Consider the following 20293-nt stretch of genomic DNA (forward strand, 5'->3'; position numbering starts at 1 on the left):
AAACGAAAAACAATATGGAGCCATGGTTTGGCGAAGGTCTAGGAATTAGAATCAATCAAACAGGTATTATGGTTTTAAAAATGAAAATAAAAATCAGGGAAATAATTTAAGAATTAATCCAATAAATTCCAAGCAAAAAACTAATACTAACGGAAATAATTGGAATTATAACCAAAATAATAATTGGCCACGGAATAACCATTTTTGGAAAAACATTTATCAGAATACCAATAAAAAAAACAACTGTCGAGTTAATGGACGTTGATCCATCGCTTCAAATTCAAAAGAAGACTAGTAATTATTGGCAGACAACTAATAATCGAGGCAGGTATAATAATAATTATTATCAAAACAAAAATCGTTCGTACAAACCAAACCAGAAGGCAAACTCAAGCTCAAAAATGGGAACCAGAAGAAATAGTTAATCAGTGAAGTTCATTTTTTATATCAGACGCCTAAGGAGGAATGCCATATTTAAAAAGAGTGGACAAAAAAAGTAAAAAGGAGCTAAATGAGTTAAGAGGTTTTTATGTCTACAAGGATCGAGGTGTTTTTGGCGAAAGCAAGAAGTTCGCTTGGTTTCCTGCTGAAGGCGTCTCCTAGTGCTTTTTGCTCGCATGTCCGCCTGTTTCCTCAGGGCTGGGAACCCAATCCGCACTGACTTCGTCGTGCTGAGGCTATCTAGTGCCTCCCTGCTCGGCATTACATTTTTGAAACTTACCGCTGACGACTGCATGGATCTTATCGCCTCTTGGCTGTCCACGAACAGGTTGACAACATCAGGTGATCGGTTAATGTGTTGAGCCACTTCTGCGGCTTCTCTTATGGCGAAGACTTCTGCCTGGAATATGATGCAGTCGCTGGGTAGCTTATAAGACGACCATATTTCCGGGTCCTTACAGTATAAGCCCGCTCCCCCATCTTGGAGCCGTCTGTGTACGAGTATATGTTGAGGTGTAGAGTCTGGTCCCGACCCGTTTTCCAGACGTCTGGGCCAATGAGCGATGTTGTTTTAACCGCCGGGCACGGTTTGGGGATCATGTGTCCGTTTTCTTCATCATGCTTCGGCCGATTATACTATGCCTGAAACTTTGCGACGTCATGTTACCTGATGCAACTAGACGTTGTGCTGTCATTCCTGCAGTCAGCTGAGCGTGGAAATCTATGGGGTCGATTCCGAGGATCGTTTCTAGAGCTTTAGTTGGGGTTGACCTCAGCGCTCTGGTTATGCAGACCAGTGACTGCCGCTGAGTTCTCGCCATAAGCTCGGGGTAAGTCGTCTTTTTAGTGGCTTGACACCACACTAAGGCTCCATACAGCAGAGTCGGACGCACCACCGAGATGTAGATCCAGCTCATCAGAGTAGGTGACAGGCCTCATGTGCTGCTAAGCATCTTCTTGGATGCATTTGGCCTCACGGTGACTTTTTTCAACCACGGCACAGTATTGTGCCGAGGTGTTTGACCTGTGTTTTCGGGGTCAGCCTGGTTGGGAAATTTTTCGGGGGTTCCATTTCGGTACCTTGTGTCTCTTAGTAAAGAAAATTAGGTTCGTTTTGACCGCATTGATACCAAGTCCTACCTTTTCCGCCCACCCACATACCTCCCAGAGTGTTGAGTCTGTTATGGAGCTGAGGGTCGATGGACAACTCCCGTAATAATTATGACTATGTCGTCCGCATAGGCTGTTATTTTTGGGGCTCTACTCTAGAGTCTTTTAATTAGGTCGTCGACCACCAAATTCCATAGGAGAGGCGACAGGACCCCACCTTGTGGTGTGCCTCTGTGTGCCCCCTTTACCATGGAAGCAGTGCCCCTCTGAATGTACCCGCCTGCTGCTTCTATGCGATCCATTATAGCATCCGTTTTGACATTGTTGAATGAATATCTACGAATAATCCAAGCGCATTTTTCTTAATGTGTCGGGCTCTCTCAACGGTTACTGCTAGCGAGGGTAGTGCCGTTTCCACAGATTTACCTTTGGTGTAGGCGTGCTGGTTGGATGACATGACTCTCCCTACGTCTTTCGTGATGTGTAGTTCCAGCAGCTTTTCCGATATATTGAGTAGGAGGAATATAATCCGATAGGTCTTCTATTAGCTTGGGATGTAGCCCGTGCTTAGGCAAGCCGATTATACTTCATATACCCATGGGGTGATCCTTTCCTTGGTCACCTGTAACATGGCTGGAAATATTACATCTAGTCCTGGTGCCTTATAGCCCGCAAAGGAGTCTATAGCTTAGTTGAAAGTTCTCTGCCCCTTTACAAGCGTTATATCTAGCACGTTTGACGAGGTAGGACCTACGAAGGTATGTTCGTCCCCCACGTTTGCTATATATAAGTTAGTAGATAGAATAAAGTCTAAGAGTGACTCACCTCTGTCGTTGATGTCGGAGCTCCACCACACGCTGTAGTGTGCATTGGCATCTGCACCAATGAGGAGTTGGTCATCCTTCGAGCCGAATTCTACGAAGCTGCTCAGTTCGTCTGGTGGCGCCGGTCTGCCGTGTGCCATGTAACAGAAGGCTACCAAGAGGCGCTGCTCCTAGCTTTCCAGCATCACAGTAGTCAAGTCATCAGAGCTGTTATGAGGCATAAGGTTAGAGTGAATACCCTTCCGCACAAGTACGGCGCTTCTGTTCCTGCTTACCGTTGGTGAGTAGAATGTATAGTAGTTTGACGACCTTAGTCCGGCCACGATATTGCCCGAAGCAATTCATGGATCTTGAATCAAGGCTATGTCGTCCGGCCCTTGCTCCAGGTCAATCAGGAGCTCCGCCGACGCGAGTCTGCTTTTATGTAGACACTACCCATGCCCCACGCCATCTTCCCGAATCTTGGGTACAGCAGATTCTCCACCTTTTTGTTGATTTGGAGAACCACACTTTGGCCGCCCTAGTTGGGTAGTAAGCTGGGCAAGTGCAGAATCTTAAAATTTGCCGTTGCTACGTCTGGGTTCTTCCGTTGAGGCAGCATTAGCGCCTTGTATTGCGAAGGGGAAGAGAACTTTCGCCTTCGGTATGGATGGGATTAATTCCTGACCTTGCTTCCTTGCTACTTTGGGTGGCGGAGGGCCTGCCTCCTTGAGCCCGCGTTTCCGTTTCCTCACCGGAACGTCCTTGGCGGCACTCTCGGATGAGCGTTGCCTCTTGTTGGCAAGCATCTCCTCCACCTTGTTTGCAAATCCGCCCGTCGACGCCATTGCGGGCTTGCTTGCGAAGTGCAGCCCTTTTTCCTCAATCCTTTGCTCTGCCCAGACTAGCTCTTTTTTTTCCTCCTGGGAGAGGGCCCCTTTATCCCTTAGCCGGCTCCTGATCTTGAGGGCTGCCTTGTTGCCTTCATCTCCTCACTTGTACGCTTCGGCCATTCCCTACGCGGGGAGTTGGAACCTGGTTCAGGCAAGCGGGCACGGTTTCGTATAGCACGCTCTACAAACCCGAGTCTGCTTCAACAACGGCACTTTGTCTGAGATGTCCTGCTCCCATCATCCTAAGGGTTCGACCGGTGGCGACACGCAGAGAGGATTGCTCCTCCCCGTGCCCCCCGATGGTAGCAGTCGTACTTTCGACGTTTGGGATGACATCCCAGCCCTGATTTTTCACTTCTCGCCGTCCATACTGGTTTGTTTTCAGGGAAACCACCCACTTGCGTTTTAAGCCTACCGCCAGGCACCTTTAACCATTTCCACTGATTCAAGGGGTTCCACCAGTCGCCTTAAATAGACTGATGTATGCACAGTGTGCATTTTACACATGTTAAATAATCACTATACCAAGAGTACTTATAGAGTAGTGTCCTAAATCCAGTTGGCCGAAATATGAACCTTGGCCTACACACAGAAAGTTCAAGCGTCAGCATAATTGTCACTCGCAAACCTTACATGGATATGAAGTCAAGTGTATGTGCATATACCCTCGCGCACCAGCCTAAGCGAGCATAGCTATATACTTAAGAATATATAACCGCACCTACAAGACTTAGTAGTCTTTAGCTCCTACGAAGTTGTTGTAAAATCAGAAACACTTGAGTGGTTGAAGCGGCACTTTCGCTGCTCCAATCAAATAAATATTTAAACTAAGAAACCAAATTGATTGACTTCTACTGTTCTTGGGAATTGAGATCTACTGGTCGATATACTTATTTACATGGCAACCGTGACTAATGTCTAAGCTCACAAGGAACTAAATAAATCAATGGACGCAAACAAAAACACTTTAAAAAAATCTGAGTGAGTAGAGTGTGATGGGACGCGGAGGTGTAAAGCACAAAATAAAACAAGGAAGAACGCTATAGTCGAGTACCTCAACTATCAGATACCCGTTACTCAGCTAAAGGGACAAAAGGGAAATGGAGATGGTTTGGTCGGTTTGTGGGCTTTAGAGTGGGCGGGCATATTCGCGTAGCAAACTTGCGCTGCGCTCAAGGCTACGGAATCTAAATCTGAAATCCCAATGCTCTATTTTTGATAGTTTCCGAGATATCCACGTTGATATTTACGATTTTTGAAGTTTGTGGGCGTTAAAGTGGGCGAGGCAATCTTTTTATTGGGTCAATCGAAAAGGTGTGGCTAAATACAATTCATTTCAGTTAAAATTTTTATTCTAGCATCAAAACTGAATGAGCCACAGTCTTGGGCGGTTTGTGGGCGTTAGAGTGGGCGTTGCACGCTGCTGAAAAAAACTTGGGCTGCGTAAGAAGCTCAGGAATCCGCATGCTAAACAACAATATTAATATTAACTGATATTAATATTAACTGATTTTACTGGGCCTTGAAGTCATAAAAATGTCACGATCATGTCTTTAAAGAGTAAAATTAATAGTTGTTATCTTAGAGGAACATATCCGATCATGTTGGGGAAAGGTGTGATCACGTACCCTTTTGCCTCATTATCACAGGTGTTGCTGTGCACGTGTGAAAGGTCGCACACCCAAAGTATTCAAAGATGGTTATCTTAGAGGAACATGTCCGATCATGTTGGGGAATAATGTTTCCTATGATTGTAAAACTAATTTATAAATCAAAAGAACCCCAATAAAATAAATCTCACAAGTTAATGATTTTCAGATGTGGAATATTTTCAAATACACATTTTTGTTTCCGCCCCAGAACGTTTAACTGGTAAATTATCTAAGATTCTCTCCTTTCCACATATGGGTTATAAACATTTCATAAATGGGATTCAAGCAAGAGCTACCCGAACATGCGCACCTGTCAATTACCTGACACATGCACAACCCAGAAGGCGCTCGCTCATTGATAAGATCATGGGCCTCACGACAACGACCTCACAGCTGACTGCTAGCTCTAATACATTCCCATAATAGGGGTTGAAATCACGACCGCGCAACAACTCGCAAATAGCCGACATATCTCAGTCAAGGAAATATTTTCCATTCTCCGTAGGTGTAATTTTAACTCGAAATAAAAAGTCAGAAGTTTATTTTGTAGCATATTAATATTCATTTATTTTGGTATTGCAAACATGTCTTTTACGTTATTTAATATTTTTCATCCTTTTTTCTAGATTATAGTATATATTCATAATGTTGAGTGCTTCCTTTTTGTAATCCGAAATTCGATGGCATACACAAGTATCAACTCCCTCGGTGGCTGCATCATTGCTCCACACGCAGGTGTTCATATGATTTCCATGAACAGATACTTTCATATTGCCTCCATCACATTCAATGAGTTTTGATTGTATGAATTGGAGCCGTACATAATGTGCATTGAACAGAATTCCGTCAAATGCGATCAGAAAATTATTTATTTTAACTGAATGCCTGTTGTCTATCTAAGTCAACAATCTCGTCTTACACTTTTAAATATGGTTACACAATTTATAAGGAAATTTTATATAGGGTTTAATCTTCGTCTTTTACCCAAAGATGTGCATTCTCGAAATTAAACAAATAAAAATATTTTATTTTTCCTCTTCTTTTACCCAAAGATGTACATTCCCGAAATTAAAAAATGAAAATTTTTGATTTTTACCAAACTGTCCTCTATTGGCTACCTGAGTATGATTGTGCGTATAAATTGACAAGATATTTTCTTTCCCACCTGCAGCAAAGTATGTGCTGGGTTGGTGTGGGAGGGCTTGCCGGCTTTCGGTATAAAAATTACCTTAACGTCCAGCCACCTTGTTGGAATATGGTTTAGAGCAAGGCAGCCGTGGAAGATGGCTGTCAGCCAGGGAAGGGACATATCTAGTGTCCGTTGTAACTGGGCCGGGAAGAACCCATCTGGGCCAGGTGATTTGAAGGGCTTGAAAGAGCTTACAGCCCACTGAATGCGGCCAGGGTTTGAAATGTTGTCAATACTCTGGTCGTCTAAATTCTCCTCTAACCAACACTTTCCTTTATTCTATGATTTTGTGTCTCCTTTATCGATTTGATGGTGTCCTATTGGTTACACTTGTATCAAATATTTATCAAAACCAATACTTCTCATCTCTTCTTACCAATGAATAGTCGATGTAACCTACTAGAATTACCTATGTTTTTGAATTTAAAAAAATCCTAAGTATGCACCTCTCATCTTCAATATTATCGTTCAGGCCCACTTCAAACACTATAAATGATCGATGACAATAGTTAGTCTTCCAAAAATTGTCTTGAAGTGGGAAACTCTGCTACGTCAAACACAATTTAAGTAAAAGTGATCGTGAAAAAAGAGTTTAAACTAAAAGAATAAAATAAAACGAATAAACAAAATCAGTATTGTCAGTCCTGCAAGTGTTTCTTGCAAAAGAATAAGTGGGCAAACCATGTCCGTTTGGAGCTGCATAAGCGAAATGCAATTCAACCCCTTGACGGAAGAGTCAAAAAAATTTCTGACGGATTCAATGGAAGAATACTGCATTACATGTATGTAAACGATGGATCGGACTTGATCTTACCTGAGAGTTTCTTGAGTGAAGCTGGATTGTCACTGCTACCTCATCTCAGCATTTTATTAGAAAGTTATACTTCAGCAAAAGTAATCTTTGAACTGTTTGCAGAGTATATACTTTTTAAAGATGAATCTGATGAAATTGAAATGAAAAGTTTTCAAAGTAAATAACAATCATGAATAAAGATTCTTATTTAGAATGCATCTTTCATGAACATACCATCGAAATAATTTCTAAAACTCAAGAATTTCAAGAGAGAGACAGCGGATGGTCTCTTATAAAATTGATTCGCTTGGAAATTAATGTGAATCATTATACACCGATGGCTGGTTCGTCCTTCATACCACTACCTCGTTTCCTTTTGACACAAAAAAAGCAATAGTTATTGTATGTAACGAAAACTATCAATATTGTTTTAAATGGGCGTTAATTCCTGCCTTAAAAATTGTTAACAGGCCGCAAAGATGTTCGGCATATAATAAGTATAAGTGATGAAATAATATTAAATTGCACAGGATTGACTTGATTTAAAATAGAATACTCATAAGAGTTTAAACGTATTCGGATATAATGAAGAGACGAGGGAAATAATTGGACCACTTTTTCAATCGGAAGTGGAAAAGCCTCTTCATATCAATAAGATGTTTTTTGAAGAAGGTTGAAGTAAACATCACATGTACATTAAAAATATTTCAAGGTAAATTCTTTTATTTATTTTTATAGCTTTTAAGCAATTACATAATTTGTATATATTTCTCTTTTAAAGACTAATGACTGCTCAAAGAGAAAATCAGAGGAGGGTGCAATTTTTCTGCAATGTGTGTTTGAATTTTTCCGGAACCCAGGAAGCTGCATTGAAACACAAGACGCTCTGCAATAATAAACTAGAATTTACCCAAGTTCAACATCAGCATCAAGTTCCATTTCTTGTGTTCGCGGATTTTGAATGCATTCTGGAACCAATACATTTTGAAGTGAGCCCCAAATTATTTAATATTAATGATCATATTCCAATATCATATGGGTATTATATAAAGTGTGCTTTTGATTCTAAACTAGATAAATTTGTTTTGGAAACAGGAAAAATTGAGGAATAAGTTTTGTAAATTCCTTGATAAAAAATTTAACTAAATTGAGTGATGACTACTTACATAAAATAGTTCCTATGAAAATGACTTTGAATGACCAGCAAAAATTTTATAATTGACTGAATTGTTCTTTTTGTCAGAAAGTTTTAGCGACTGACAGGGTAGAGATCATTGTCATTTCACAGGTCGCTTTAGAGGTGCAGCCCACTCTAAATGTAACTTGGATTTTAAAGTTAACAAGTTCATACCAGTATTTTTCATAATTTTTCGAAATACGACTGTCATTTATTTATTCAAGAGTTAAGTGAGATTCCCGGTGAAATTTCTGTAATACCAATAAATAAGAAAAACTTTATTTCTGTCTAAAAAAAAATTAAATGTTTAAGTGGAAATACTTTTGAAATTCGTTTTCTCGATACATATAGATTTATGCCATCAAGTTTAGATACCCTAGCTTCTAATTTAGTTGATGATCAAATGAATACTGTAAAGTCATTTTTTTGTAATGATATTGAATTAGAACTAATGCGTAAGAATTCCCTAATTCCCTAGAAATATTTAGATTCTGCTAGTAGACTCGAGGAAACTTCTTTCCCACCAAGGGAAGCATTCTATAGTAATTTAACGGAAAGGGAATGCTCTCAGGAAGATTAAGATCACGCTCTTAAAGTTTGATCCAATTTCTCATGTTCCACTCTTAAAGATTATTAAGAATTACATTTAAAAACTGATGTACTCCTTTTAGCTGACATTTTTGAAAACTTCCGAAAAATTTGAATGCAAATTTATTCACTTGACCCAGCTCAGTATTGTACGACACCAGGTTGTAACGAACTGATTTTGTATGTCTGCTCGCTACGAGATTCGTGCGGCTAGCTCAGAAGATTGTGTGTTCGTCCCACCAAATTTATATGACGTGACTGCCCCGTGGATCAGTGAGAAAACAATGGGTTCAAATGGCAACAGTGGGATTTATTCTCGTGGTATTGGTACAGCGGGTGTGTGGCTATGCTGGCTTCTGTATCTCCTTGTTCTGGTTCCGCCGGCTGCTGGTGCTCCTCCTTCTGGCTTGTCGACGCGTTGACTCGGCTTCCGCTTGGCTCCTGGGTCTCGGGACGCTCGTAGTGGACGCCTCTGTTCACTCGCCGACGCGCTGCCTCGGGGTCGCTTGTTGCGCCTTAGACTCGCAGAGAGTTCGGCCTTGTGGGCTTAGGGAAGCGTCACCGTTCTCAGACTAGGGTGAACAAGCCTTGCTCTCCAGGCTGACGCCTTTCGAGGCAATACCTGTCCCTTGCTCTGTCCCGGACGGTCCCGCTAGGTTCTTGCTCAGTTCGCGCTGACATCAAGACTGCCTAGCGGTTCACTTCGCTTTACGCCTAGCGCAGACGAACGTTCCACCCGGCTTCACCCTAATGCGTGACGTCCGCGACGCTCCTGCGCTCCCCAATGAGCTCCGCGCGGCGATGGTAACGTGGCTGCCTGAAATGTCTGCTGGCGTCGCTGTCGATGTCCTCTGCGCTGTCTTCTGACCAGTATCTCGTTGTTCTGGCGCTCGGGGAGCTGGGCGGTCGCTGCTCGGGAACTTCGCCGGTAATCGCAAGGCTCTCCAGGCTGCCGCCTCTTGAAACCGCAAATCGATCTACAGCTCGTCCGTCACGCCAGGTCCTGCTTGGTCGGGCAAGGTACGCTGGGTCGCAGACAACTTTCCTCCCCAAGCTGACGGCTCTTCGTCGTAGGACTCTTTTGCTTATCTCTGACAGACCCGCCGGGCGACTCGCCAGGGTGTGGTCGTGACAAAGTTAGAAAACAAACGCCTTGACTTAGCCGCGTGATGCCTTTCAGAACTCAGCCACCTGTGTCTCAATTCGGAGATTCCTGATGTCCTAATCCCGAACGTCTCGACGTGGCGATCTTGCTCCTTGTATGCTTCCCACGGCGCTGCTTCCGACGACTCGCTTGATTGTAGCTCCCTCGTAGATTATTTGCTTGACTGACTGTTTATTTGGTACTTTAATTGATCTTGACGGTTTGACTCCTCGTGATCGACTGATCCAGCTGCCAGTGCTCTGCGGCCTTATATAGGGCCTCCAAGCACCGTTATTCCCCTTTTGCGCACGGCCCGCTTGATCTCTCCACTCTGGGTCCAAAGTCCGTGCCTCCTGGATGACCCACTTGTCCTTTATGTAGCGCTTCCAATAGATGTTCCGCCCACTGCCGCCGTTCCGCTGATTCCCGTGCCGCTTGTGGCACGCCTGCGTGCCGCTCCACTGTCGAGATGTGGCACTTCCTCTCCCGGTCCAAAGTTCACGGGAGAGTCCAAAGTCCAGTGGAGTTCCGTTATCCTCTTCTGCATACGGCACTCTTGCTCTGCCCGCGAAGTCTCCATTCTCTCTCGATCTCCATCCTTGGTCTCCAATCTCTCTCGCTCTCCTTCATTGGTCTCCAACCTCTCGCTCTCCATCCTTGGTCTCCAATCTCTCTCGCTCTCCTTCATTGGTCTCCAAACTCTCTCGCTCTCCTTCGTTGGTCTCCAAACTCTCTCGATCTCCACCCTTGGTCTCCAAACTCTCTCGTTCTCCCCGCCGCGCCGTTACTACGCGAATTCGCCGCGTATCTGGTAAGCGGCCGGCCATCTGCTGCTGCTTCTATTTGTGGGGAGTTATTCAACTCCTCACATTCCCCCCTTACTTCGGTAAACATTTAAGACTGGTTCCTACTCTCCGGCGTTTCCTTGCTTATCCTAGCCTTTGAGTCCTTGTGATTCCCGCGGCGCTCCCTCGTTGCTCCCTCGATGCTCCCTCGACGCTCTTAACTCCCTTGAGTTTCTACAGCGGGGGTCATCCTCCTCGTAGCAACTTTAAATCTCCCGCGCCGATATTTCCTGTGTTCCCACTGGGACATCGATACTCCTGGGCTATCGATCCCCAGCTCGCTGCTCATTGCTGCGTCTCACTCCTTTCCATTCGTGCGTGATCGATATTTATTCGCATATCGTTACCGACGGTGCGGCGTTGCCACCTGCTCGTTTGCGATATTTCCACCTTGGCCGATATTTCCATTGTCGTGTGCCCATCGATCGCACTATCGTCCAGTGCCAATCGATCGCCTATCGAGGCGCCCCCTTCCCTGGCTCGTGGTGATTTTGCAACTTTCATACTATGAAATTCATAGGTAAGTTTCTTTTGCATTTCCTTCACTCCTTTTCATCTCATCCTTTCGTCCTCTCTCGCCCTTTACTCGTCCTCTGTTGGCAGCATCTGACTCCACATTGGCAGCTTTTGAGAGCGGTCGCGGAGAGGACTTCGCATTCGCTTCGCAACCAGGACAGCCGGTAAGTATTTATGATGTCTTTCTGCTTCCTGCATTAAGCCCCCTTTAAATTTCAGGTTGCTGGTGCGGCCCATGCATGCCCCGTTCCTTTTCTTGTTTTTAGTCAACTGTTGGTGTGGTGCGTGTTTCTGTTTTTTTTTTTTTTTGTGACCAGCTGGCTACGGTGTAGATCTGATTCTGCTCCGTCCTCCCCTTTTCCTCGGGTAACAACTAGACGAGCTCGTCCGGCGCATTCCGTATAGAATCTCCGGATGCTGCGGTGTATGTCTGGACTGCGCGTCTTGTGTTGCTTGTCTCCTTCCGCGCATACTCTCTTCTACGTTACCCGTATCCTTGTGCCGTTTTGTAAGTGTCCCTTCCGCCTGGCGTTATCGCGGATGACTCTGGCAACTGCCCGACGCTGAATCCTGTTGCCTTGCGGTCGGGATCACCATCCATCCCTATCCACGTCCTTGTGCCCTACCCTTATGGTTGACCTTTCTGCGTGGCGTGTCGATGACTCTCGCTTCGGCCTGACGCCTAATCCTGTGGCCTCGCAGTCTGGATCAACGTGTGATCCTTATCCATGTCCTTGTTCTATCCTGATTGTCCTTTCCGTGTGGCGTATGGATGACTCTCGCTTCGGCCTGACGCCTAATCCTGCCGCCTCGTACCCGTTGTTAGACATCTGATGTTTCTGCTGTCTGCTCGTTTACTTGTTGCTTGAGCTCGCCAACGTGAACTGTCTTTTCTTTCTTCGACTGTGTGTGGCGAATTTTGCAGATCACTGGAGAGACGAAATCTACAACCTGGTAAGGGCCATCGTACCTCGGGGCTAGTTTTGCAGCGAATCCTTCGGCCGCTTTGGACAGGTGATGTTCCTTGGCCCACACTATGTCGCCCACCGCTGGTGACCATTGCCTCCTTCTCAGATTGTAGTGTCTGGCTTGGTCCTGGGACGCCTTTTCCATATTTCGCCGCACGATCTCGAATACCTCTTTTAGTTTGTTGGCCTTTTCCTCAGGGGTCTCCGTAGCTCGTCCAGTGCCTAGGGTTTCCTTATCATATAGGCTGCTGGGTAGACGTGGTTCCCTTCCCTGGGTAAGAAACGCCGGTGTATGGCCAGTGGGTTCCGATGTGCTCGTGTTCACTGCTAGCATAATCTCCGGCCACTTCTCGTCCCAGTTTCTCTGGTCCTGCCCTGCGAACTGCGCAATCATGGTCTTGACCGTTCTGTTCGCTCGTTCGGTCGGATTTTCTTGTGGTGTGTATGGTGCAGTGAACTGCTGTCTGATACCCATCTCGGCCAGAAAACTCTTGAAGATACGGCTTGTAAACTGCACTCCGTTGTCCGTTATGACCACCTTCGGGACCCCGTACCTTGCGATTATGCGCTCCCTAAACGCCTTCTTGAGCGACTCTGCTGTCGCACTGCGTAGGGGCACCAGTTCCGTCCATTTCGAAAACCTGTCTATCATGACCAGCAGCATTTGGTTCCCGTGCTTAGATCTTGGTAGGGGTCCAACGAAGTCTGCACATACCGTGGCCCATGGTTCCTCCGGCACTTGGGTCAACATCTTCCCGGCCGCCTGCATCTGATTGGGCTTAAACCGCATGCAAATCTCGCATTTTCGTACGTGGGCTCGGGCGTCTCTATGCATGCCTGGCCAGTAGTATCAGGCTGCCAACCGTGCAATTGTCCTTCGGCTTCCTACGTGTCCCGCGGACGGTGCGTCGTGGTTTTCCCTCAACACTGTTTCTCGTAGTGACTTCGGGACGCACATCTTCCATGACGCGACGTCTTCACTGCCTGCTCGGTGAGGTATGTTTCTGTACAGTGTCTCACCATCCATAACATAGTCCGGGTACTTCTGCGGTTGGGTCCTTATCTTTTCGCCCATGTCCTTGATCCAGCTGCACTCTCCTGAGGTTATTGTTGCCGATGCCTCTTTTACTCCTCGTAGCGTCTCTGGTAGTGGTTGTCTTGATAATGCGTCGGCCACCACGTTTAGCTGGCCCTTTCTGTACGCTATCTCAAAGTCGTACTGTTGTAGCTCCAGGGCCCATCTGGCGATCCTTCCTGAAGGGCTTTCGATGCTGTTGAGCCACTTCAGGGCCATGTGGTCGGTTACTACCTTAAAGTGGTAACCTTCCAGATATGGCCTGAGCTTCCGGATCGCCCAGACGATCGCCAAGCACTCCTTCTCCGTTGTCGAGTAGTTCTTTTCCGCGCCGTTCAGTGTTCGGCTCGAGTAGGAGATTACTCTTTCGCCCTTTTCGGTGTCCTGGGTCAGTATCGCTCCGATGCCGTAGTCGCTGGCGTCTGTTTGCAGGATGAAAGTTCTACTGAAGTCCGGGCATGCTAGCACTGGATCTGCCACGAGTCTTGCCTTAACCTCCTCAAACGCCATCTGGTGCTCTGGTGTCCACTCCCACTTACTGCCTTTGCGTAGCAGGTCGTTCAGGGGTTTGACGATTCTGGAAAAATCTGGTACGAACCGGCGGTACCACGACGCTACTCCTAGGTATTGCCGGAGCTCTTTGACAGTCGATGGCGGTTCTAGTTCGGCGATGGCGGCTACTTTTTCTGGATCTGTTCCTATTCCCTCGCTAGTCACTCGATGACCCAGGTACAGCAGCTCCTTTTTGAAGAATTGGCATTTTTCTGGATTCAGCCTCAGATTTGCCTCCTTTAGACGCCGGAACACTTCCTTCAGGTTTCTTTTGTGTTCTTCCAGCGTGCGACCGATCACTATTATGTCATCCTGGTAAGCGAATGCGTGAGGTGACATCTCGGGGCCGATTACTTGGTCCAAGACTCGCTGAAACGTTGCCGACGCCGAGTGAAGTCCGAACGGCATTACCCTCCACTGAAACAGACCTTTGCCTGGTACCGTAAATGCTGTATATTGCCTGCTACTTTCTTCTAGTGGGATCTGCCAGTATCCATCCTTCAGGTCCAAACTGCTGATGTACCGCGCTTCTCTTAGTTGATCTAGGATGTAGTTTATGCGGGGCATTGGGTAGGCATCCTTCACTGACTTCGCGTTGATCTGCCTGAAGTCGACACACAGTCTCCACTTGCCTGTCTTCTTTTTCACCATCACGATGGGGGAGCTGTATGGGCTCTTTGAATGCTCTATGAACCCCATTTGGAGAAGCTCGTCCACCTTTGCGTTGGTTTCCCCTTGAATTTTTGGGTTCTTTGGGTAGTATCTCTGCTTGATTGGCTTGTCGTCCTTCATTTTGATCTGGTGTTCTGCCATATTCGATGTTCCCGACATTGTGCTGAAGTCTGCCAGCTCTGTTTCAAGGAACGCTGTAGTATCGTCCAACTCGTTTACTTGTTGAACGACTGCTACTGATAGCTTCTCCTCGAGCCATCCATTGTGTCGGTTCCTGGCTGGTATTATTATTTCGTGTCCAGCACACCTTATTTCGGTTCCGACTTGTTTCAGGAAGTTCCATCCCAACACTAATGGATCCACTACCCCGGGTAAAATCAACAGGCTCATGGTCACTTGTTTGTTGCCGAATTTGACCTCCACCTCGAGCTGCGCATTAATTCCGCCGCACCTTCCATCTGCCAACCTAACTTGCCGTCTCGTCCTGGTAATCTTTCCTAGAGCAGCAATATTGTCCGCCAATTCTTAGCTAACGAAGCTTGCCGTTGCTCCGGTGTCGATTGTGGCTTTGTAGCTGTTCCCACCAATCATCACAGCTGCGGATAACTGCTGCTCCTCCTCGATTAGCTCGCCCGTTAGTTTGGAGAGGTGGCATTGTGCGATCCCCGCTCGCCTCTCTGCGGCTGAGATCGCTGGCCATTTCCCGATCGTTGGCAGCAATCGACGCTCCTAACACCCACCTTGCCGCATATCCAGCAAAACAGCAGCCGCTGGTTACGACATCCTCTAGCCCAGTGTCCGTTCCCACCGCATTTCCGACAGGCCTCCTGCGGGTTTGTGATATGGGTGGCCTCTTGTGGCCTCTGTGTGTTGCTTGGCGGCCTCCACAAGGTATTGTTTGGCTGTCTCTGTTGCTGTGGGGGTGGTGCCCAATGGCCTCCGCGTGGTGCGTCTTCTGCCTGCTGTCGTCTGGCTTGGTGTGGTGGTGACCATTGGTCGTTTCCTCGTATGTCCTGGTTATATGTCTCCTCGCATCTTCTGCATGTCACCTGTGTTGGTGACGCCGACTTGGTCCTTGAGAACTTGTTCTCCTATGCGAAAACTTCCCGTTCCTTTTCAAGTTCTTCGTACTCGTCTGCTAGGATCATTAGCGTGTCCAGGTCCGACACTTTGTATGCTCTTAAGAACATTCGTAGGCTTGGGGTGCAGTTCTCCTTGATGATCCTTAGGGTCTCTTTCGCGGAGTAATTAAGTGGCCTCACCATCGTCTGCATGTCGATCATGTAGTCCTTGAACGACTCGCTGAAGCCTTGCTTCCTTTGCCGGACCTGGTCCGCCAGCCTGGTGAAGAAATCTCTTGGCAGGAAATATGTGTAGAAACTTTCAATGAATTCTGCCCAAGTTCTCCACTGCTTATTGTTGGCGATGAACCATTTCAAAGCCCTTCCTTTTAGCAACTCCGGCATCGCTCGAGGGATCATATCGAGCTCCAAACCGTACGTGTTGGCGGACCATTCTACTTGCTCCAGGAACTCGAATGGTTTTTCCGCCCCGTCGAACCTGAACGACCATTCACGGACCTGTTTAGCGACCTTTGCATAGTCCGACTGGCTTGGTCTCGGGGTTAGCGCTGCTGCTTTCTTTTCTTGGCTTGATTCTCTCCTGTGGGCCTCTTTTTGCATGTTGTCAATGCTCAGGCTTGCCACAAAGTTGTCCCCTTCAGCGTTCGTTAGCGTAATGCTTGGGCCGGCTCTGTCGTAGTATGTTGCCTCCAGCTCGGCCCAGATGTCGACGAGTTGTGGATCATTCTCTGTTTCGGAGTAGTATTCCGATAGTGCCTTCCTCATGTCGTCTAGCTTGCCCTCCAGGGCGACATTGAGCCTCTGTGCGACATGGGCGAAGTCTTCCTTCTTGAGGCGGTAAATCCACTTCTTTCCCATTTTTACTGTGCTGTTCTCACTGTTGGGACAATCACGTTGGGCGCCAGATGTAACGAACTGATTTTGTATGTCTGCTCGCTACGAGATTCGTGCGGCTAGCTCAGAAGATTGTGTGTTCGTCCCACCAAATTTATATGACGTGACTGCCCCGTGGATCAGTGAGAAAACAATGGGTTCAAATGGCAACAGTGGGATTTATTCTCGTGGTATTGGTACAGCGGGTGTGTGGCTATGCTGGCTTCTGTATCTCCTTGTTCTGGTTCCGCCGGCTGCTGGTGCTCCTCCTTCTGGCTTGTCGACGCGTTGACTCGGCTTCCACTTGGCTCCTGGGTCTCGGGACGCTCGTAGTGGACGCCTCTGTTCACTCGCCGACGCGCTGCCTCGGGGTCGCTTGTTGCGCCTTAGACTCGCAGAGAGTTCGGCCTTGTGGGCTTAGGGAAGCGTCACCGTTCTCAGACTAGAATGAACAAGCCTTGCTCTCCAGGCTGACGCCTTTCGAGGCAATACCTGTCCCTTGCTCTGTCCCGGACGGTCCCGCTAGGTTCTTGCTCAGTTCGCGCTGACAGTCAAGACTGCCTAGCGGTTCACTTCGCTTTACGCCTAGCGCAGACGAACGTTCCACCCGGCTTCACCCTAATGCGTGACGTCCGCGACGCTCCTGCGCTCCCCAATGAGCTCCGCGCGGCGATGGTAACGTGGCTGCTGTCGATGTCCTCTGCGCTGTCTTCTGACCAGTATCTCGTTGTTCTGGCGCTCGGGGAGCTGGGCGGTCGCTGCTCGGGAACTTCGCCGGTAATCGCAGGGCTCTCCAGGCTGCCGCCTCTTGAAACCGCAAATCGATCTACCGCTCGTCCGTCACGCCAGGTCCTGCTTGGTCGGGCAAGGTACGCTGGGTCGCAGACAACTTTCCTCCCCAAGCTGACGGCTCTTCGTCGTAGGACTCTTTTGCTTATCTCTGACAGACCCGCCGGGCGACTCGCCAGGGTGTGGTCGTGACAAAGTTAGAAAACAAACGCCTTGACTTAGCCGCGTGATGCCTTTCAGAACTCAGCCACCTGTGTCTCAATTCGGAGATTCCTGATGTCCTAATCCCGAACGTCTCGACGTGGCGATCTTGCTCCTTGTATGCTTCCCACGGCGCTGCTTCCGACGACTCGCTTGATTGTAGCTCCCTCGTAGATTATTTGCTTGACTGAATGTTTATTTGGTACTTTAATTGATCTTGACGGTTTGACTCCTCGTGATCGACTGATCCAGCTGCCAGTGCTCTGCGGCCTTATATAGGGCCTCCAAGCACCGTTATTCCCCTTTTGCGCACGGCCCGCTGGATCTCTCCACTCTGGGTCCAAAGTCCGTGCCTCCTGGATGACCCACTTGTCCTTTATGTAGCGCTTCCAATAGATGTTCCGCCCACTGCCGCCGTTCCGCTGATTCCCGTGTCGCTTGTGGCACGCCTGCGTGCCGCTCCACTGTCGAGATGTGGCACTTCCTCTCCCGGTCCAAAGTTCACGGGAGAGTCCAAAGTCCAGTGGAGTTCCGTTATCCTCTTCTGCATACGGCACTCTTGCTCTGCCCGCGAAGTCTCCATTCTCTCTCGATCTCCATCCTTGGTCTCCAATCTCTCTCGCTCTCCTTCATTGGTCTCCAACCTCTCGCTCTCCATCCTTGGTCTCCAATCTCTCTCGCTCTCCTTCATTGGTCTCCAAACTCTCTCGCTCTCCTTCGTTGGTCTCCAAACTCTCTCGATCTCCACCCTTGGTCTCCAAACTCTCTCGTTCTCCCCGCCGCGCCGTTACTACGCGAATTCGCCGCGTATCTGGTAAGCGGCCGGCCATCTGCTGCTGCTTCTATTTGTGGGGAGTTATTCAACTCCTCACAAGGTCTATCTTGGGAGGCAATGTTGAAAGCTACAAATATTCAAGTTGAATTGATTTATTCAAAGTATCATTCGAGGTGGTTTAGTTCAATGTTGTCATAGATATACAAAAGCAAATAATAAATATTTGTCAGATTATGATTCCTCGATGGAGTTGTTTGTGCCTAACCCAAGTAGACACTTCCGGGTCACACCGCGGGACAAGGGGGTAATGAGCACTTGTCGCTGGCACGGGGACGCTATGATGGCAGGACGATCGCGTCGCGGCAATGGTAACGATAGTTACTGCGATGCCGGACCACAGGCGATGCTGAACTGCGCTGAGGGTGAGCTAACGTGGTTAGCTGCTAGTGGAGATAGTGTATTACGAGCCATATTCTTAGAGGTAGGAAGTAGAACCGCGGAGTTATGAGATGCGTTGATAACTGATTTATTCTTCATTTGGTACATGTTTATATACTACTTGGAAGACGAAAGTTTAGTGTAATGATTAGTGAAGTGCGCTGTATTCTAAGGTAGGTAGGTAGGTCAGGGAGTTTTGGTTATGGTAGCAGTTTGTGTAGTTGGCTCGGCAGACACTGCAAAATGTGCTGACTGCATTGGCCGGTCAGTGTGCCGTTGAGTCGGTGAGACGGTGATCAGCCATTCTCATATGCAGTGGGTGCTACTGAGCGCCTGGTACTGTTCCCAACTTGGCTACTGCTTGATTTGTTTGGTGTGGTCATGTTGAGTACCTTTGGGTACGAACATTCTCCCTCAATTAAGTCGTGATGTCGGTCAGCCCTTGACCGGATTGTATAGGAAGCACCTAAAAAATCATTGACCAAGGTGAATCTTTCCTTCAATTGCGGTTCATGTTTGTGATTCAGGTCCTTCACATCTTCTTGATGCTGCTTAACACTCCCCTTTGCGATAAAATTGACATTACCGTGGGGAATGAAATTGTGCTCTCGTAGAACTTGATCATTTGGCACGTCTATGGTATGTGGACATTCTGCAACAAAACTAAGATATTTCTTGGTTAGGTTTAGAAATGTTGAACCAAAGTCAGCCTTCTTGTAGGTCTTAAATTGATGAGAAGTCGGTTCTATATTCATCGGATTTTTATCTTTTGTTGGCTCATAAGCAGCGTTCGGTCCTGCAAAATCACCTCTGCCTTCTACCAGAATAGGGTTGATTTCCGTATCAGATGAGGTTTCTTTATTGAGATAACCTGTGATTACATAACCAACCCTAGTGCCTTGTGCCAAAGGCTTATTAGGTCCTAGTTCAAGAAGTTCACCGGTTATTACACGAGAATACACCTCAGCCCCTAAGGTTATGTCAATGGGTCCAGGTTGCCGAAAGCCAGGATCTGCTAATGGCAGTCCCCCGGGAATATTAAGATCGGTATCAATCGATACTGACGGTTGGTCTGTAATGACTGTGGGAATAATAAATACATCTATTAGTCTTTCAAACCCTGATGTAACTGATGAGAGCTTTACATCATCATCATCAGTTACATCAGGGTTTGAAAGACTAATAGATGTATTTATTATTCCCACAGTCATTACAGACCAACCGTCAGTATCGATTGATACCGATCTTAATATTCCCGGGGGACTGCCATTAGCAGATCCTGGCTTTCGGCAACCTGGACCCATTGACATAACCTTAGGGGCTGAGGTGTATTCTCGTGTAATAACCGGTGAACTTCTTGAACTAGGACCTAATAAGCCTTTGGCACAAGGCACTAGGGTTGGTTATGTAATCACAGGTTATCTCAATAAAGAAACCTCATCTGATACGGAAATCAACCCTATTCTGGTAGAAGGCAGAGGTGATTTTGCAGGACCGAACGCTGCTTATGAGCCAACAAAAGATAAAAATCCGATGAATATAGAACCGACTTCTCATCAATTTAAGACCTACAAGAAGGCTGACTTTGGTTCAACATTTCTAAACCTAACCAAGAAATATCTTAGTTTTGTTGCAGAATGTCCACATACCATAGACGTGCCAAATGATCAAGTTCTACGAGAGCACAATTTCATTCCCCACGGTAATGTCAATTTTA

The sequence above is a fragment of the Drosophila suzukii genome, unplaced genomic scaffold (assembly GCF_043229965.1).
Source record: "Drosophila suzukii unplaced genomic scaffold, CBGP_Dsuzu_IsoJpt1.0 scf_13, whole genome shotgun sequence".
Classification (NCBI taxonomy): domain Eukaryota; kingdom Metazoa; phylum Arthropoda; class Insecta; order Diptera; family Drosophilidae; genus Drosophila; species Drosophila suzukii.